Here is a 21,214-nt window from a genome sequence, read left to right on the forward strand (position 1 = left end):
TATATGTATATGTATTTATATATATATATGTGTATATATATATAATATATATATATATCCTAACTTCTATCGAGACTAAAAATACAAAATGTTTTCGGGTTGTAAAAGAGTAGAGCTTTTGTTGGTGATAAGCCGTGACATTTCTAATTAAATTTCAGATGCACATGTTTCTTATGCACTCTTGACAGATAATTATTTTCCCACCTAAATAAAAACATTTCCATTGCATGACAAATTATTGCCCCTGGAATGCTCCAGTGTATTAGAAAGAAAGTGCAAACATTAGGTAAATCTATTAATGCACCAGTTTTACTGATAAATGCATTAATATCAATATTAAATGACATAATTAATTTTCAATAGAAATATGTAAACCTAATTGGGGTTTGGGATCTTTGGTGCTGTGTACACACTAAAACAATTGGGATAAATAAATAGCATTGCTTTTCCAATAATAAAAGCCAGTTATGAAATTACATGCAATTTGTTGAATTGCAGATCATTTAGGAAGCATTGATTTTATTCTTTGAACTGGTTTGTGCCTTTCTGCATATAAATATATAAAACAAACCACCATCGTTATTAGTATAAATATCTGCATTTCATATTAAATCCTTTTTCAAATGTACAAATTGTAATATAAAATACGTTTTAGTTGTAAACACATTTTATAGACTTCCACTCAAACTGGATTTTGTAGTTGAGTGGGATTAAAGTGAGAATATCCTAAAATTCCTGAGGCATCTAACCTGTTGGATCAGGTAAATAAAATTTAACGAATTTACTTGCGTGATAGTAAGACTTCAAAAGAAACTATTTCAGGCTCAATGTTGTGCTGTTTCTTTGAAAAGGTAATACCAGACGTTATTGATGTATCTTTCTGTTTATTATTGAAACATAATTCATATATCTAATTTTTGGGGGGAATTAATTGTTGTTATTTGTTCTACTTGAGGGAAGGCATGAAAGGAAGTGATAAGTTTAAAATCAGTGTGTGGCTAAAATATCATGATTATAAAGCAGTCAGAGAAATATGGGGTCAAGTGTGTTGTGGCTATTTACTGGTAAATATTGGCTTACTGTAAATATTGATCCAATCTTGGCTCACTTGAAATTGAGAGTCCTTCAGAAGTCAAGCCATAGATTATTAATTTAGTTCCAAAACTTTTAAAATTTGATGCCTGGAGCAGGACATAGATTGGTTTGGGATTTTTTAATATTGGTATAGGTTTGAGACACAGTGATCTTGCCCAGTTCTAAAATAGTTGAGTTGTACTCTGTAACTGTGTGGTCAGTTACACTCTGGTTTGATTGACTGCAGCATCAGAGATGACTGACTCACCCAAAACTCTTTGGGTTTTCACAATGACAACAAACCATACTTTGCATTGTTGAGTTGTGTCCAATTACAATTTAATGGTAACCTGTAAATTGATTACACTGGTGATGATGTTGTCTTCAGATGGCTGAAATAATACGCACAAATTACATCAACTAAATAAATATTGCTTAATGTTTGGTATTCAATTGGGTATGAATATTTCCCTTTTGAGATCCAAAAAAAATCCTGTTTTAGTTGATTCCAGATGGATGTCAATCCACAGTATAAAAATGTCCAGTTTAAAATTAAACTAAGCTGGGAATTAGATAATTGTATGATATCAGAATTAAGAAGTATTGTTGTTAGCATTATTGTTGAATCTCTTCTCTGTAATCCAAACTATTGATGATCTGCTTTCATGCTAGCCTGGCATGACATAGAAAAAACACTGTCAATGCCCATGTAACCTTATTTTAGCACAGGAGCACCAACATACCAACTTATGTTATGGAAGTAGATCTCTAGAGTAAATCAAATTGGAACTAAAATTTGACTATAGTATGGTATGTACAATCCAAACTAGCATCTGCTTGGCTACAGCTAAATCCATTATTTCCAATGCATGGGTGAGTAAATGGAAAGTCACACAAGGCTGTTTAGAATGGGAATTTGGGAATTGATTAATTATGTTGTAAATACCATGGAACAACTGGTATGAACTTCTTAATGTCAGGACATTCTGTAAGTGAAAGAGAAATCATAAAGCAGACGGATTTGGAAACTCAAAGGCAAGCAGATCAAGAACCGTTTGTGTTCAGAATGAAATATTTTGTGACAAAAGTGGCCAATCAGCTTATCCTTTTGTTTTCTAGATCTATTTTCTTGCCCCTCTCTATTTCCATTTAATGTTGGTTTTCACTTTACTCTTTAGATTATTAATATTGTAGTTGATTCTATAGTCGCCTGGCAATATATTGTGAAAATTATATCAAACCTCAATCTGCCCTTGTTTCTGTGAAGCATTCTACAGCCTTTCGTGTTATTTTTGAGAAATTCTGAAATGCTTCACAGTAAGTTAATAAAATTTTCTGAACTTTAATCTCTGTTGTAATATTGTATGCATGAAGGCCAATTTGTGCACAACAGTCTCCCAGGAGTAGCAGTGGTGATAATAAGGTGGTCCATTTTTGTGATGTTGGATGAGGAATAAATATTGGCCAGGGCACTTGCTTCTTCCTCATCAGGAATCTTTAATATCCATCTAAGAGATCAGATTGAATCCTAGATTAAATGCTTCATTTAAAGGAAGTCACTTAAGCAAGGGAAGCAAATTGCATTTAAAAAGGTAAGATTTGTATTTATAATTAGAAAAAAAGTTCAGTATTTAGATGACTTGTTTATAAGTGACACCAAGATGAGAGTTCCAATACAAACCATCTGCCACATGTCCATAAAATGCATTGTGAGAATAATGTTTGTATTCCTGTTGAGGAAAATTATAATTTGTTCAACAAAGAATTACAAAAACATTAATTCATGATATGGTATTAGTTTCAAATTCTGGTAGTCGTTGCCTAAATTTGAAACGGAATTTGGTATGGGAATCACAAATATTGTTTGTTTTTGGACAGCAATTTTGGACAAGTGTTGCAAACATCCAGAAATAATTCCTTCATCAGGAATAAAACTGAGTTTACCACTTATTTGTTTTTGAAAATTATTGGTCAATAGATATGTGAACATACTAAAACCATATATTGGGTGCACAGATGTAATCAATCATCTTTCTACTTTGACAACCTGATGGATATTACCTTTTTAAATTGGAACTAAATTGGGCAAACATTATGCATACAGAAGCTGCTCGTTCAACTTGATCCATTGCTTAGATTAATGTGACTTTCATAATTTTCTTCAATCTACAGAAACTTTTTAAATGCAAAATGCCTTTTCATTTTGAGGACATTGTGTAATTTTAGTAGTGGTCAATCTCCAAGTCTATGAAATGCAAAATGAGGTTAATAATTCACTTAAGTGACTGCTTTACGTTTTTTGTTTAATAGAGTATGCTTTAGCAAATACCATTATTTTACATGTTTTGCGTGAGTAATAAATACAGGACAATTTTTATGAGAGATAGGTAGAAGTACAGATAAAGCAAATCTTAAGTGTAAGAAGAGCTGCTAGTACATTATTAATGTGTTCCATTGAAGAAATATTTGAGTTTGTATTGATGAGTTCTGTCTGTATTAATAGTCAATGGTTGTCTAAATACTGTACCTCATTGTTCGTTTTACCAGAATCTCAAAAAATATGTCTGTCCAGTAAGTAAATGTGAAATGTAAGTAAACGTCCTTATCTGATAATTGGCTTGGTGGTGTTGACTGCAGTTATTCTGATTAAGTCTAATTCTCTGTATTCTCTTGAACGTTAGTAGTTTATCTTATTCTTTTATTTTTGAAGAGATTTTTGCCTTTGGAATCCTCATTATACTGTTTGGTATAATAGACATTTCAGTAATTTTGAAAGGAGGAATAATCCTTTGGGAGTTTTTGTTTTTGTTTTTTTGCCCCATATTTCTGTCCTCAAAAAATAAAGACATTGTTGGCCATTCTTTGGTAGTAGCATGAGCAGTCTGCATCTTTAAGGTTGGCAATGACTATTAACAAATTATTCTAATTGTATAACAGCATCAGTAAGTCTGTACATTATTTAACTTGAAGGCCATATAAATCCACCTTGGAGCTGTGAAGTTATTGGAAGTTTGACCCTTGGGTTAATTTTATTGCTTTCCCTTACTGAAAACTACTGAATCCAATTGAAATAGCATTATTTTACATAGTGGAAATAATATCATTCAACAGATAGTGTGGATTAAATTGTTATATCTTGGTTTAATTATATTTTTCAGTGAATTAAACATTGATCCATTAAAGACATCAGAATATGCCTTCTTTATTTTCAAAATTGCACTTTTATAGCTATTATTATTATTTGCATTAAAAACTGCTAAAGTGTATTTCCAAAGAACATTTATTTTAGTTGTTACACTCTGAACTGGATATCCCAGTGAAATATTTCCTGCATCTTTGGAAGATGTTGCCTTCCGATTGTGGCATGATTTTGAACGTACCGGTTTGCTTCCAGTACCTGAACCAAGTTAGCTATTCTTTGTTAATGCACTATAATGTCAGTCAACTGCGGACATAACTAGTGAGGTCTCATCTACACCGATGTTCTTTTAAAGCAGTTAAGTACAGGATTGTGTTTGTGATCATAGATCTTTGTTGACTTTTCAGATTCTCTGAATAAAATCACCTGAATATTTAACTTTTCACTTGATTAACACATGATTTAAGAAGCGGTTTATTGTTTGTTTTAGTATAATAATGTAATTTCCTGAGAGAAGAATGTGATCCCACTCAAAAATTGAAATTAATGTGGAATATGTTTATCTCTGAGTTATACATAAAAAAAACAATAGACATAGGTTTTGAAACCAAGGTTACTTAAAAGGAAGGAAAATATGAAGTTAGTAGTTATGAAATCATCTGAGAGATGGGTGGTGGGGAGCGGGAGCTGGAGTGTGAAATGGCCTTGATTTGAATAATATAAGGGAGTTGAGCATGGAGGATGCTTATTACAGCATTGACAAAAGGAAGATGTTTCAGAGTAATATTTACTGTTGTAGTATTACTTATAGATAGAAGGTCACAAATATTATAATGAAGTGCAAAAGATTAGCAATAAGATACAAATCATTGATCTTCTTGCATATGGCGTGCACAGCCTAAAGTTGTCGGACAACTTGTTTTATTTGATTGTGCACGCCAGGTTGATTGCATTCGTCGAAACAGAGAAACATGTGAAGGTTGCAATCTCCCACCCCATCATTGATCATGTGATAGGATTATTATTTCCCGTCAACCAATGTGAGAAATGTATTGGGGAAATCTCTGCCGGTTTAACAACAGTATATTAAAAGTTTGATTGAATTTTGGATTTCTAGAATATTCGTAGGTTACATGAAAGCACAGTTCAATCAACTTTAACCATAGACCTGTTCTATTTGAACTCTGAAAAAGGTAAAACATTTTAATAAATGAGTAAAGGCTGAGCATCATGGAAGGCTGAGATGGTAATTGTTGTAGATTTTAGTGGGAGAAAAATGAAATGCCTTTAATGAACCTCAAGGAAGGACGCTTTTTCTGTTTTATCAATGTAGACGAAGATGATGCTGTAATGCAATCATGATGTTTAAAGTATTCGCACCTTAATCTTAAAAATCAAGTCTTGTAACACATCAAATTGTACAAGATGAAATACATCTTTCAGCATATAAATTATCAAATAATGCTACTGTTTACATATCACACAAAAATCTATCAAGATGAACTACTTTCGGGGAAAAAAAGTCATATTAAGACAAAGTTGAAATACATTGGATTAAAATTAGCTGTGCCAATCCTTTAAATTTCAGAGTTTAGGCCAAAGTAACAAATGTTTCCATTTATGAATTTTGATGAGTAGATTTACAAAGTGTTCAGTCTACATTCATTTACACAAAGCCAATTTTCTTCCAGAAGCAGTTTATTTTCATGGACTCTATTGCACACATCTGAGCAGACTACATTTCATAGGTGCTATGTGGACTTGATGCCACAATTATAATCTAAAACAAAATGGGATGGAAATGGCAATGTAAACTCTGAATATTCATCTTGAAATACTGTATACCAAGATTAGATGGAAAAAGGGGCATTTTTTCTGTTCCTTTTGACATAAATTGGAAAATTGAGATAGGAGGAGTCAAAGGAGCTAACCTAATTTTCTTTATTGGTTCAACTCAAGATTAAAAAGAAGACTCTGCTCGTAATGTTAGGTTCAAAATGTATTTGATGCACTTGATCGAGTGTGTTTATCAATTAACATGCACATCTGAACTGATGAACATGCAGAGAGAGCAAGTCTGATGATATTAAATTACTCGCCTGTGCACATAAAGTAAAACCATGCTGTATTGAATAAAATCAATACCAATGCATTGTGATATACTACTGATGAGCCAGTATATGACGTTAGAATTATTGTATACAATTCTTCACAACTGTTGCAAAGAAGATCAGTGAGGCTTTTGTTTTACTGCTACCTCCATGTTATATTGTAGATTGTCTCTAGTTCAATGATTACTGGAATTGTTCAGCAACTTTACAATATTTTGACTCCAATTGGATGCACTTTGTCAGTAATCATAAAAATATTAGTTGCTGGTTTTTCATTGATGGTCTTTGCTGGCCAATTCTTGATAGTTTCCATGTCAAAAGGTCATCTATTCTTCAACTGCTGGCATTTATCACAACATTTTCTTTCTGAAGTGCCAACTCAGGAAGATTATAGTTTTGAGTGTTCTAAAAATGGCAAAATCAATGTCAGCTTTAAAATAGTATTTGAAAAGCTGTGATGCTTTATATATGTTATAGAAACAGATAACCACAGCCCCTGATGACACTGTGATATCAGGCTCTGAGGTCTATGTCAGATCTTTCACTAGGTACATCCTTGTAAAACATACGTATACATGGTCACATTCTTAAAACCTGTGCAGGCCAACTGGCTTAAGTTTTCATGGATACATTCAACCTCTCAGTATTACAGTCCCAACCTGTTTTAAAAGGATAACCTTAAATCTGGTGCCCAAGAAGAGCAGGGTAACATGCCTCAATGACCACTGACTAGTGGCATACATGTTCAATATGATGAAGCGCTTTGAGTGGTTGGTTATGATGCATTTCAAATCCTGCCTTAATAAGAACCCAGAACCACTAAAACATGCTTGCCACCTCAACATATCAGCAGTAGAATGTTCTTGCTGGTTCTCCTATCTGCACTGGACCACCTGGACAATACGAACACATCCATCAGGCTGCATTCATTGACTGCAGCTTAGCATTCAACACCATCATCCCCTCTAAACATTATCAAACTTGGAGAAATGGGTCTCCACTCGCAATTGGATACATGACCTTTATATGGGCAAATTTAAATCAGTACTAATTGGCAACAACATTACCTCCTCAATGACCATCAGCACAGGGCACTTCAAGACTGACCCCAGTCCTCTATTCTGCTCTCCATACCCATGGCTGTGTGACTAGACACAGCTTCAAAGTCAGCTTTAAATTTGCTGATGACACCAATGTTGGGCGAAGAATGCCTAACAATGATTCAGAGTATTGGAGGGACATCAATAATTGATTGAACGGTGCCAGAACAACAATCTTGCTCTTAACGTTAGCAAGGCCAAGGAACTGACTTGACTCAAGGAAGGGAAAATCGAGAATCTATGAACCTGTCTTTGCTGACGGGATGGTGGAGTAGAGTCAGCAGCCCTGTTCCTGGATGTGTACATCTCTGAAGATCTGTCCTGGGCCCCAGCACTGATGCAATCATAAAGATTTTACTTCCATAAAAGATTGAGGAGATTCGGCATGTTGTTGTTGAATACCCTGTTGAGCTTTTGAAGGTTAATGGTTGAGTGCAGACTGACTGATTGCATCATATCCTGGTTCAGAAACTTGACTGTCCAAGAAGGAAGGAGGCTGTAGAAAGTGATGGACATTGCCCAGTCGACCATGGGTATTGACCTCCACCTTGTTGAAGGAATCTACGTGAGGAGTTGACTCAAAGTCAGCTAAAAACCTTGTCACTCTTGCCACGCTCTCATCTTGCTGCTACCATGATGAGGAAGGTACAGGAACCTGGGAACTCCGATCTCTGGAATCAAGAATAGCTTCTTCCCATCAACATTCAGGTTTTTTGAGACAAACTGCACAACCCTAACCATAACCCTATCAGCAATGGTTTAGGGTTTTTGTTTAGGTTGCACTGCAATGGTCTGGTTACTTAGTATTACTGATCATTTATTGTATATTGATAATTCATGGTATTATTGATTATTGCATATTTTTGTGTTAATGTGCCTGTAAAGCTGCAGCAATTACGATTTTTTTTTTCATTCCCGGTGCATATGGCACTTATATAACCATATAACTCCGGTGGGCGGCGCGGCTCTGGCCAGCAGCGGCCTCTGCAGTATGTCCGCGTTTTATTATTTTCTGTCTGTGTTTTAATGTAGTTTTTGTTATTTTTTGTTGGGGTGTGTGTGTGGGGGGGTGGGGGTGGGGTGGAGATTTAACTTTTTAAATCTCTCCCTGCACTGGAGACCCGACCTTTTCTCGTCGGGTTTCCGTTGTCGTTGGGGCCGCAACGAGGAGCGGCCTCCAACAGGAAGAAGCCGGGGACTCTGGTGCTACAACTCACCGTCGCCGTCGCGGGGCTGGCCGAGTCCAGAACGGTGGGAGCGGTGGAGGAGCGCTGCTGCTGCTGCTGCTGCGGCCCGACCGGAGAGTCGGAGGCCCCAACGACAGGTCTGTGGACGGCGGCACTGGGAGCCCGCGGTTCCCTGGAGGGAGACCGCTTTTCAGGGCTCTCGCAACGGCGACTTCCCCCGCCCGAGTTGCGGGGTTGAAGAGCTCCTGGAGCGGGGCCTAACATCACCGCCCCGCGCGGCTGGGAATGGCCGCGGGACTCTGCGAGCGCACACCGGGGGCTCTAACACCAAGACCCGGTGTGCGACCTCGCACCACCCGGCGTGGCTTTAATGGCCGCGGGACAATTGCCATCGCCAGCCGGGGGCTTTGACTTTGACTCTGACATGGGGGGGGGGGGGGGGGGGGAGTGCAGTGGGAAAGAAGTTTATTTGGCCTTCCATCACAGCGATGTGATGGATGTTTATGTAAATTATGTTGTGTCTTGGGTCTATGTGTTTGTATGTATGGCTGCAGAAACGGCATTTCGTTTGGACCTCAAGGGGTCCAAATGACAATAAATGTATCTTATCTTATCTTATCTTAACAATTACAGCACGGAAACAGGCCCTCGGCCCTTCTAGTCCGTGCCGAACACTTACTCTCACCTAGTCCCATCTACTTGCACCTAGGCCATAACCCTCCATTCCTTTCCCGTCCATATACCTATCCAATTTATTTTTAAATGATAAAATCTAACCTGCCTCCACCACTTCCACTGGAAGCTCATTCCACACCGCTACCACTCTCTGAATAAAGAAGTTCCCCCTCATGTTACCCCTAAACTTCTGTCCCTTAATTCTCAAGTCATGTCCTCTTGTTTGAATCTTCCCTACTCTCAATGGGAAAAGCTTATCCACGTTAACTCTGTCTACCCCTCTCATAATTTTAAAGACCTCTATCGTCCCCCCTTAAGCTTCTGCACTCCAAAGAATAAAGACCTAACTTGTTCAACCTTTCTCTGTAACTTAGGTGCTGAAACCCAGGCAGCATTCTAGTAAATCTCCTCTGTACTCTCTCTATTTTGTTGACATCCTTCCTATAATTTGGCGACCAAAATTGTATACCATACTCCAGAATTGGCCTCACAAATGCCTTGTACAATTTTAACATTACATCCCAACTTCTATACTCAATGCTCTGATTTATAAAGACCAGCACACCAAAAGCTTTCATTACCACCCTATCTACATGAGATTCCACCTTCAGGGAACTGCACAGTTATTCCTAGATCCCTCTGTTCAACTGCAATTTGCTACCATTTACCATGTACATCCTATTTTGATTTGTCCTGCCAAGATGTAGGACCTCACACTTATCAGCATTAAACCCCATCTGCCGTTTTTGAATCTCTTGAAATATAATTTGTATTTGTTACGCAATGCAAGGTTGCAAGGATGTACTGGTTGCCAGTTAGTTGGTCAATTCAAATAGCCCCTAAGCTGTAGGTTAGTTGTAGAATCTGGAGGGTGTTCATTGAAATTTTAGACATAATGTGATTGTTGTAATTGATGGTTGGCATGAACTCAGTGGGACAAAAGGTCTTTTGCCATCATGTATAACTCTGACTCTGAAATCACAAATCAATTAATCATAGGAGCCCAATTTAGAATGCAATTGGTAAAGAATATTTTGTATTTAAACCAAACATGGCTCTACTTTGGGAAAAATCATGAGCGGGAAGATTCCATATTGCAAGACTGAATTAGGATGCAAACAATCCGTAGTGTCGGGAACTAAATTAAATGTTGAGTATTTGCAGAGTTAATTGTAAAAAGATGCTCAGACTGCACGTAACTAAGTCATGGCTAATAGCTCAAATAAATGTCACAGAATTGCCCACAGACCAATAAGGGAATCGCTAAAGACCTTATATTGACTAACTTTCAGTGGTGTGCTGGTGACAAAAAATAATTGTCCTGAGCATACTCACAATTGTTTATTTTGCAGGGAACTTTTTTTGCATGTTAAAAATGTAAAATCATAAAAATAATGTTCTCAATTTTACATGTTTTTGGTAGTGGCAATATTGCTGTTGATATTAGTTTGTAAGTGTCATGCGGACTAAGATACAGTGACATTTCTGTTTTGTTTGCCATCCAATTAAAAATTAACATACATAAGTAAAATCAAATCGTGTGCAAGTATAATAGTGCACAAATAAAAATAATTGGAGTACAGAATATTGTAATGCAGTATTACAGTAATGGAGAAAATGCAGATTTTTAAAAAAAGAGCAAGGCCAACAATGAGGTAGGTTTGGAGATTGGGACATCACTGTTGGCTTATGAGAGGTTCATTCAGTTGTCTGATAACAGTAGGGGAAAGTTGTTTCTGAATCTGATGGTACGTGCTTCTAACCTTTTATATTCTCTGCCCGAGGAGAGATGAGGGACTGGCCAGGATGGAAGTGGTCCTTAATTATATTAGCTGTTTTACTAAGGCAGCACGAAGTGTAGAGGGAGTTGATTTGGGTGATGAATGGGAGGGGAAGCTCATTTGTGTAGTTGGACTAGGACAAATTATTGGTGATATTTGCACACAGGATACCACATTGCTAAGCTCTCTATCACCTTTCTTAATTCTCCCAACATTGAGATTCAGTCCACAATGGTAAAATCATCTATAAACTTGTAGTTATACGTGGCAATCATGCATTTTAAACTATATTCTTCATATTTTTTCCCTGAAGGAAGTGGGAATTGAGGTTAAAAATCGGGATGATAGCTTAGAAAACACCCTACACTATTTTACTGTCATTATTACAGAGTTTGCAAGGTCCCTTTTTAAAATAAAATGTATTCCTTAAAAAAAACATGAAACTTATTGGAGCCTTTAAAAAATAAGTTTAGCTGGTCCCCTGGAGGTTCAAAGTAAGGCAAATCTGATTAGGGGCAGTGGGTATTACAGGATGAAATTCTGCATTTGTAGGGTCCTTCCTCAGGAGCTGTAACCTCAGGAAGTATCTTTTAAATATTCAAAATAATACTCAATAATTGATAGTGGTAATTGTGGACTAAATTTCCATAGTTGATAACAGGGAAGGTAAAAGGTGTGAAACTAATGATTATGTATTTATGTAATTATGCACAAATGTAATTTCTGTACCCAATGAAAAAGAGATTGAAATGCTACAGCTAATAATCTCAATGTGCAAAATACATAATGTCCAACAAAATCTTATAAATGGTAACTATTTTGAATACTATCTTATGTAGAAAATAATTTTGTAGAAAACAATTGAAAGCTTTTTCAATTGTCAGGATTTAAAGCTGATATTTCACATACCATAAGGAATTTTCAGTTGATTAGTCCCAGACATGACTACTTATTCTATTTTAAGTTGAATTAATTTTTGTTCAGAAAAATGTGCTGCATGCTTTTGCACTTTCTGCCATTTTTGCATTTATCAAGATATGCTTATTTTAATAGAATATATTTCATTATTTAACAAAGTTTGAAAATTTGAAGATGATTCGTATATAAATAAGTGAGAACATCTTGGCATCATGTTTTGCACAGACATTGGTGGCTGAAGGGGCTCTTCCTGTTTTGTACTTTTCTATGTTCTATGACTTATGTGCTTTGGCAATTGAAGAGTTGGTAATCAGTCTGGTTGTTTAAGTAGCAATGTTACAAAATTTTGAGTTTTTAAAAATCAAGTCTGCAATTTATCCCATCAGATAAAGCATAAAAAGAAGTTTAATTTGACACCGAATTCACTTTCATATCTTCAGTATTAAAAAAGTTATGGCCATTTTCATACTCGGAAATTAGCATCTTGTTACCTATTGCTTTTCCATTGACTTAACACAAAAGCTGTGATCGAGAACAGTCAAAAGCCCATAACTTTCTTAGAAATTAAGAGAACAGAACAAAAATTTCAGTTATTATAGATTGAAGCATTCTGAAACAAATATGAAACAATCTTACATGGATGACCTGAAATTAAAGCATATAATTAGTTAGTTACCTAATTGTAGCTAATTACAAAATTCAATTACTAGATCTAAACATCTATCCATTTCTTAAGAAAAGATTAACTTTTAAATAGCCTAAGTGTCCAAATAACATTCACACAAGAATTCACAATATAACATGATTTTTAAATCTCACCGTTGTGAATTTATAGGCCAAATGGAATGAATGAATTCCCGTAAATTAATGGCCAATTTAATCATATTGCGAGTGGGTTTTTGTGGAACGTGATCGAATGGAACGTTGCGGTATGCGGTGAATTTGAACCCCATATCGGCAGGAAAAACACTGCCGGTTCATATGGGGCCATAATCACATTTTTATAAAATTTTGATTAAAGTCATTCTAAGAAGCGTTTACATGTAGAATAAACGACTTACCTTATGTTTTGTCCCCTACATGAGATCCGTCCCATTGTTGGCGTTGGAAGTCGCTTTTTTATTTTACTCCAGCTATTAAATTGTCCCACAATTTTTTTTAAAACCTCCGAGAACGCAAGTCGGATCAATTTTTCAGCACCAGCTAGCAGCCCGAGAAATTATATGTTGGCCAGGCAGGAGAAAACAGCATTTTAATCCCACCCTCCCTCAAAGGCGCCAAAGTCGCGCACACGGCCAGTGGCAGAACTGCAGCGCCGCTGAAAGTAAGTATTATAACATACTTAGTTTAAGATGAGAAGAAAAAAACCTAAACTCAGCTATGGCTCCCATCCCTCATAGTTATCTCATTTTCTATTACATTTTGTGTGGGCATGCATGTGGCCATCACGTTGGTTTGGATATAAAAGAGTTTGTTCTTGGAAGCTTCTGCTTAACTTTGGGAGAGTGCTACACACTAAGCAGTATCAGAAAAGGAAGGACATGTTAAAAGATTATTAAATCAAATGTAACGATGCATTGTCTGCTTAATTAGGCTGCTGACCAGCACAGCCAAATAAAATTACATGGTGAGAATGACTGAAAAATTGTTCAAAAGAGGACAGAGTTGAGTACTTAATATTCCTGGATGTTATCCAGCAAATAGGTAGAAGAAAATAAAAAGCCAAGATATTATGGAGTTCAAAAGAGTATGTTCTTGAAGCCAGGATAGAATACAATACTTTATAGTTAAGTCACGAGAAGAGGGCTGACATCCCACTGGCACTATTCTGCAAAACAGCAAGTAGTGAAAAGGAGATTAAGAAATCAATCTGGAGGGAAATTATGGAAAGCTGTAAGAACTGCAGAATAAACATAAAGAGACACTTATATCAGCTGAACATTAATAAATGTAATAGGACAAGTAAGATGAGTTTCAGAAATGTATTTTTGACCAGCCTATTTTTCAGCCCTATGAGGAAGGAGTCATCGCTAGATTTGAGAAATGAGGTGGACCAAGTGAATTAAGAAACTGAAAATTAGACTGGTTTACGGAGAGCAAGAGAGTAACATACAATGTAAAATGGAACCCAAGTATATTCTTTAGGCATGTTAATTAAGCAGGTGGTAAGGTGAAGGATACAATTCACTATGGCCCTAAGCGACCATTGTGTACATGCGGAGGGCATAGCTGAAACCGTGGGTATTTATACCCATTTTTATTAAATAAAATAATGCTGCCAAAATGTCAATGGAAGGGGAGTTAATAAATTAAGCAAAATTCAATAAAGAACATTATTGGGCTGTTCCTAAAGACTCAAGTCACCCGGACCAAACAGAATACATCCTGGATTATTGTGGGTGGAGATCATAGAAGGGTTTGCCATAAACTTGCTTCTTGCTTAATATAGGAGAGATGCCAGAGAAGTGACAAAATATAATGACATTATTCAAAAAGAGTTTGAAAGGGCAACAATTACAGAGCAGTTAATAGCATTGATATGGAAGTGCCTTTAATTTAAAACATTATATTACTTGGATCATTTTTCAGAACCAGATTTTTGGTCATTATGCTTGCCAGGTGAATTTGTTTTGGATGAAAAGGTGAAACATAGTTAATAGGTTGGACAGTAGCAATCGAGCCTCTACCTCATGATCACCTGATTTTACTTTCTGACACTCAATCACAATGAAAATCAATGAGCTGTAGAATGGGTGGCCATTTCAGTTTCATTTGGTTTACATTCCGTTCCATATTAATAGACCCAGTGATATTTCTCTTGCTGTTTAAGGAAAAACATTAGTTTGCTTCCAGCATGTATCATGAAACTGTATGCTTCATATCAACAGCTGGTTTAAGCGTGTTTTATTTGGAATCTTTGTGGGACTTGGTTTGAAAGTGCTGCTGATATATCATGTTTCTTTGTATATCTTAAGTGATTAAAATGTATATTGGTCTAATTATATATTTTTAAGTTTGAGCTAAATTAATTCATCTTGAAGATATTTCCCTTAATTTTAGTAGAAACACTAGATTTTTTTTGGCTCAGACAATAACAATTTCAGAAAATGAAATAAGATTGGAAATCTTAGAAAATAGATGATAGCAATACATTAAAATGCATCTATACTAAATCATCTATCTTACAATAAATTAAAGGTAAATGGCATTGAGAGTTTGAAATTCTAGCTTGAGCTAAGTTTTATTCTAAATTAATAATGTGACCATAGCATTATTTGTTTCAAGCCATGCTTAAAAGAGAGAGATTCTGATAACTGAAATGCCAAGATGGGAACAGAAGGTTTTGTAAAATTACATTCTTTAAGAAGGGTTAACTAGTAACAGTATCTTCTCCAAAGACATTGTAAAAATTCTGGACAAGATTCTTGGTGCTACAATATTGATGAATAACCCCATCGATGAATTGGCATCCATAAGTAGAAATGCTTTCTCCGTAAGCACAATGTTAGTTTCCAAAATAGGTTTTCTGAAATGTCAGTCTAAGCCCAATAAGAACTGGATTTGAGAGGATTTGGAGGAGTAATCCCATATAGAATGATGTTCATTTGCACAGTTAATCCCAGTCTCCATCTCTTTAGTGTTAATGTATTTTTCTGCTGTGTTACTTGGCATATTCCAATAATAATAATGATTTTATATACAATGGGACTGGAAAGGCAGTTTTGGGTAGTGCATTGAAATGTTCAAGATGTGTTTAGGATAAACCTAGTTGTCCGAGCAATTGAGTGATGTTTTCACCAACCTGCTTTATTATCTTGTGGGAGAAAATAGACCTGTAAACCCGGGGTTGTCTTGGAACAAATCTTTCATTAATGCAGATGCAGAAACAATAGTCATTGAATGTCATGACAGCCTTAGGATAGCTACCCTTGCAAAAATTGTAGACCCTTTTGCTAAAATGTGCCCTGGGAAACAGTCGCCCCAAACAAAAGGTTACAAATTCAGTTGTTAACAGGCAAGTACAAGCTCAGATATGTCTTACAATTTCTCGTTTCAAGGAAATCAATCAGTGAGCATTATCTTTAATGTAAGCATTTTTTTTGGCAGAGATTTCTGAGTTTTCTTTATTTTAGATCTATTGAATTAAAAATACACCAATTTGGAGTCTATTAGCAAGTATGAGGTGTTGCACTTTGGGAGGTTGACTTGTCAGGGGAAGATATATGGTTGATGGCAAGACTCTTCACAGCATTGATGTGTAAAGGGATTTTGGGGACAAGATTCATAGCTGCCTGAAGGAGGTAACACGAGTAGATAGAGAGGTAAAGAACATGTATGGCATGCTCATCTTCATTGATCAGGGCATTTTGCGTAAAAGTCAGGAAGTCGTGATGCAGCATTATAAGACTTTGGTTATGATGCATTTAGAGTATTGTGTGCAGTCTTGGTTGTCCCATTGTTGGAAAGATGTGGAGGCTTTGGAAAGGGTGCAGGAGGATTACTTGGATGGTGCCTAGATTGGGTAGTATTAGCTACAAGGAGAGGTTGAACAAAGTTAGAATATTTTCTTTGGAGTGCCAAAGGTGAGGCAAGACCATGATAGAAGTGTATTAAGTTATGAGAGACATAGATAGGTTAGACAGAACCTTTATCCTATGGTGGAAATGTTAAAGATTAGAGGGCATAGCCTTAAAGTAAGAAGGGCAAATTTTAAAGTAGATGTGCAGGATAGGTTTTTTACACAGAGGGTGGTGGGTGCCTGAAATGTACTGTCAGTGGTAGCGATTGAGGCAGATATGATAGGGGCATTTAAGAGACTTGTAGATTGGCACATAGATATGCAGGGAATGTCCAGGCAGATGTGATTAGTTAATCTTGGCATCATGTTCAGCTCAGACTGAGGACCAAAGAGCTTGTTCCTGTGCTGTGCTTTTCTATGTTCTATGTTCATTCTTCTTGAGCTGGTTTGTTGGGCAGTTTCTGTTCTGCTTGTAATCAGTTTCTGGAGTATAAACATGGTTTTAGGGGGTTATTTTTTTTAACATTCAATTTTTGATGTATGGGCATTGCTGATAAGGCCAGCAGTAATTGCTCTTCTCTAACTACCCTTGAGAGGGTGGTTCTGAAATTTCATTTTGAACCACTGCTGTTTTTCTCGTTCGGTTGCAAAATAAATTTCACAGTTTTGATCCAGTGGTGAAATAATGGCCAATTTGTTTCCAGGTCATGTCTTCAGGCCAGGTATGGGGACATGCAGAGAGTCATGTTTGCTTGGACCTGATGTTCTTGTCCTCCTTAGTGATGAGGTACATGTTGTAGTTGAGTTCTCAGGCTGGGTGGCTTCAATGCATATTATTGATTCTGTACACTGCATTCACTTTGTGCTGGTGATAGAAGGGATAAATGTTTACGGTGGTGGAGAAGGAGCCAGTCATGTGGCCTGCTTTGGCTTGATAGTATCAAAGGTTTTGTGTTTTTTGGAACTACACTCATCCAGGAAACTTCTTCTGATGTGAGACTGTAGATGGTGAACTGTTTGTGAATATTGGGAAATTAGTCATGCACTGCAAGATACCCAGCCTCTGACCAATAGGATCTTGATTGTGGTCAGGTGATGGTAATGCCATTGACATTGGGTAGCAATGTTACAAAATTTTGAGATTTAAAAAATCAAGTCTGCAATTTATCCCATCAGATAAAGCATAACAATAAGTTTAATTTGACACCAAATTCACTTTCATATCTCAAGTATTAAAAAAGTTATGACCATTTTCATACTCGGAAATTAGCATCTTGTTCCCTATTGATTTTCAATGGACATTACAAAAAAGCTGTGATCTTGGATAGTCAAACGCCCATTTCTTAAGGAAAGATTAACATTTTTAAATAGCCTAAGTGTCCAAAGATTATTCACAAATAATTCACAATATAACATGATTTTTATATCTAATTTACATTAATTTATAGGCCAAATGGAAGGAATTTAGTGTTCAATTGCTGTAAATAAATGCCCATTTAAATCGGCTTTCTAGTGGGTTCCTGTGGCACGCGCTGGTTTAGAATGTTGACAGCGCGCTGGATTAGTGCCCTCAAATGCCGAGAAAAATACTGCGGGATATAAAAAGCCCAAAATGAACTATTCGTTATAGATAACTTGATATTCAGGGTTATATATATGCCCCATTTAATGTAAAAATAAGGTACATACCTTTAATTGTTTGCTTTATAAAACCCTGGGTCTGCGAGAGGTTGCGAAATCAGAGAGTAATTTTAAAACTATTATAACTATATTATCGAGGCCTATAAAACTAATAATACCTTTTGCGACCGGGTCTTGCAGCGATTTTTCGTTAATGATTTACTAGGCTGAACATGTGCGATTAGTACAGCCTAGTAAAAATCGCGTTTTAAACCCGCCCCCTCCAAACAGCGCCAAAATCGCCGACATGGCTGAGGGCAGATTCCCAATGACGATTCAGGTAGGTTTTGTAACATACCTACATTGGGTGGTTAAAATCTCTCTTGTTAGAGATGGTCATTGCCTTGATTGTTTGCAGATAGTTAAAATACTTAAATTCTGTCATACCCCAGTAAATTTACCTCCACCAACATATTTGTGACTGAGATATGTAAAGGTATGCTAGAATGATTTAGATGAGAAACCCTTCAATCCCCTCAATTAAATTCTTGGCCTCTGAACTATTCCCCCCCCCCCACCCCACCCCTAAATTATGTTGGAGGTTACTGATGTAAACAATAAGCTGCTGGATGATCACAGACTGGCTACCTTCTATTTCCACTGAGCTCGCATTGGGAGAGGAGAACCAGCAGTTGGAACTGGGCATTGGATACAATAGAATTTACATGCAGTGTCACAGAGAAACAGAATGTATGTCTCCGGTTGAAGGTCATAAGATAATGAAAGATCATTAATCTAAAACATTATCAATGAGTTGGATTGTATCCAATTGAGCAATGTGTCGTTCCCTCCTCTGTTGCAAGGCATAGTTATTTGCAAATTCTGAGTAGTAGATCCCGAGGACCTCTACCCAGATCTATTTTTAATAAAACAGATGTCTTTGAATACTAGAGACACTTAAAATATTTGAGATGCATCGTATTGCTTTAAATCTAAACTTTTAGCTGATATAAATTAATTTTAAATTATTATGTAAATTTATAAAAACCACAAACCATTTACCTACACTTTTTTCTATCTAGGTCAGCAACAGCATTCAAATGACAGGAGTCACCCTAGACACCTCAGCCATGACTGGTATAAAGTTGAGAGGCCAGGCACAAAGCGCCTCTAGTGGAACGGGAACTGACATGTGCCATCACCTGACTTGTGGTTCATTCCTGTCTTCCGAGCTGCTATGCACTGGTATGGAAATCAGGAATGCAACTGGCGTGTAAAGAAGAAAAAGCCAGTTGATCTCTTGCATACAAAATAACATTTCAGACACTGGTTCTCCACAGATGTTACATGAACTACTGAGTACATCCAATGTTTTGCATTTTATTTGCGATTTCAATTAATTATATGTGCTCATGAGGCCTGGTGTTGCTCATGAATTGCTCAGCCGCATAGGATGATTGGTGCAGTGCAACCTCTGGCTTATTTGGACACAATCAGACCCAGAATTAATGCTGCAGACCAAAGATGTTTCATTATCTTACATTGCATTCAGAATGTATTCAGTCCCCTTCATTTTTTCTGCATTTTGTTACGTTAATTATTCTAAAATTGATTAAATTCATTTATTTTATCATCAATCTATACACAATGCCCCATAATAAAAAAGCGAAAACATGTGTTTAGAAATGTTTGCAAAGTAATTAAAAAATAAATAACTGAAATATCACATTTTCATAAGTATTCAGACCCTATAGTCAGTACTTTGTTGAGGCACCTTTGACAGTGATTACAGCCTCAAGTCTTCTTGGGTATGATGCTACAAGTTTGGCACACCTGTATTTGGGTAATTTCTCCCAATCTTCTAATAATATAATATTAACTTTATTTATAGAGCACTTTAAAACAACCACAGTTGCAACAAAGTGCTGTACATGACTGATCATGGACAAGAAATTATTACATGACAATACAAACATTAAAAGAAAGAGTACAAACAATAAAAATTAAAAACATTAAAAGCACTAAAAACAGGAGCAAAGTCTCAAGCAGTGTCAAAAGCCAAGGAATATAAATGTGTTTTAATACTGGTTTTGAAGATGGACAGTGAGGGGGCCTGTCTGATGTGCAACGGCAGGGTGTTCCAGAGTGCTGGAGCAGCAGCAGAGAAGACTCTATCCCCTCTGAGCTTCCGCTTAGACCTCGGTACCTCCAGGAGCAGCTGATCAGCTGACCTGAGGCACTGGGCAGGAGCGTATATGGGTGGAGCAGTTCAGAGAGGTAAGGCGGGGTGAGCCCATTTAGAGATTTAAAAACAAATAAAAGAATTTTAAAATGAACTCGAAAGTGCACCGGGAGCCAGTGGAGGGAGGCCAGAATTGGCGTTAAGTGCTTCCTCTTTCGAGTTCCAGTTAAAAGGCGAGCGGCAGCATTTTGAACCAACTGGTGACGAGCCAGTGAAGATCGTGCAACTCCAAAGTAATCAGTAATCCAGCCTAGATGTAATAAAGGCATGGATTACTGTTTCAAAATGCTGCCGCTCGAGAATGGGCTTCACCTTTGCCAGCTTCCTTAGGTGAAAGAAGGTGGACTTAACCACAGTGCCTATTTGATTATCTAGTTTAAAATCACTGTCCATCCTAAAACCCAGATCTGCAGATCATCTCAAGCTCTTGTCAGGTTGGATGGAGAGCGTTGATGCACAGCTATTTTCAGGTCACTCCAGAGATATTCGATCGGGTTCAAGTCCTGGGCTACTTAAGGACATTCACAGACCTGTCACGAAGCCACTCCTGTGTTTTGGCTTTGTGCTGTTGTTGGCCTGTTGGAAGATGAACCTCTGCCCCAGTATGAGGTCCTGAACGTTCTGGAGCAGGTTTTCATCAAGGATCTCTCTACTTTGCTCTGTTCATCTTTCCCTCGATCCTGACTAGTCTCCCAATTCCTGCCGCTGACAAACATCCACACAGCATGATGCTGCCACCACCATGCTTCACCGTAAGTGTGGTATTGGCCAGGTGATGAGCGCTGCCTGGTTTCCTCCAGACGTGACACTTGGAATTCAGGCCAAAGAGTTCAATCTTGGTTTCATCA

At 37.0% G+C, this 21,214-nt stretch overlaps 1 protein-coding gene across 1 annotated transcript in view; it reads left to right on the top strand.

Moving 5' to 3' along the window:
* LOC129699790 (coiled-coil domain-containing protein 85A-like) overlaps nucleotides 1-21,214 on the top strand; it is a 393,552-nt gene that overhangs the window by 1,540 nt on the left and 370,798 nt on the right. The gene's annotated exons all lie outside the window — the stretch shown is intronic.

This window comes from Leucoraja erinacea, chromosome 8 (genome assembly GCF_028641065.1).
Source record: "Leucoraja erinacea ecotype New England chromosome 8, Leri_hhj_1, whole genome shotgun sequence".
Lineage (NCBI taxonomy): Eukaryota > Metazoa > Chordata > Chondrichthyes > Rajiformes > Rajidae > Leucoraja > Leucoraja erinaceus.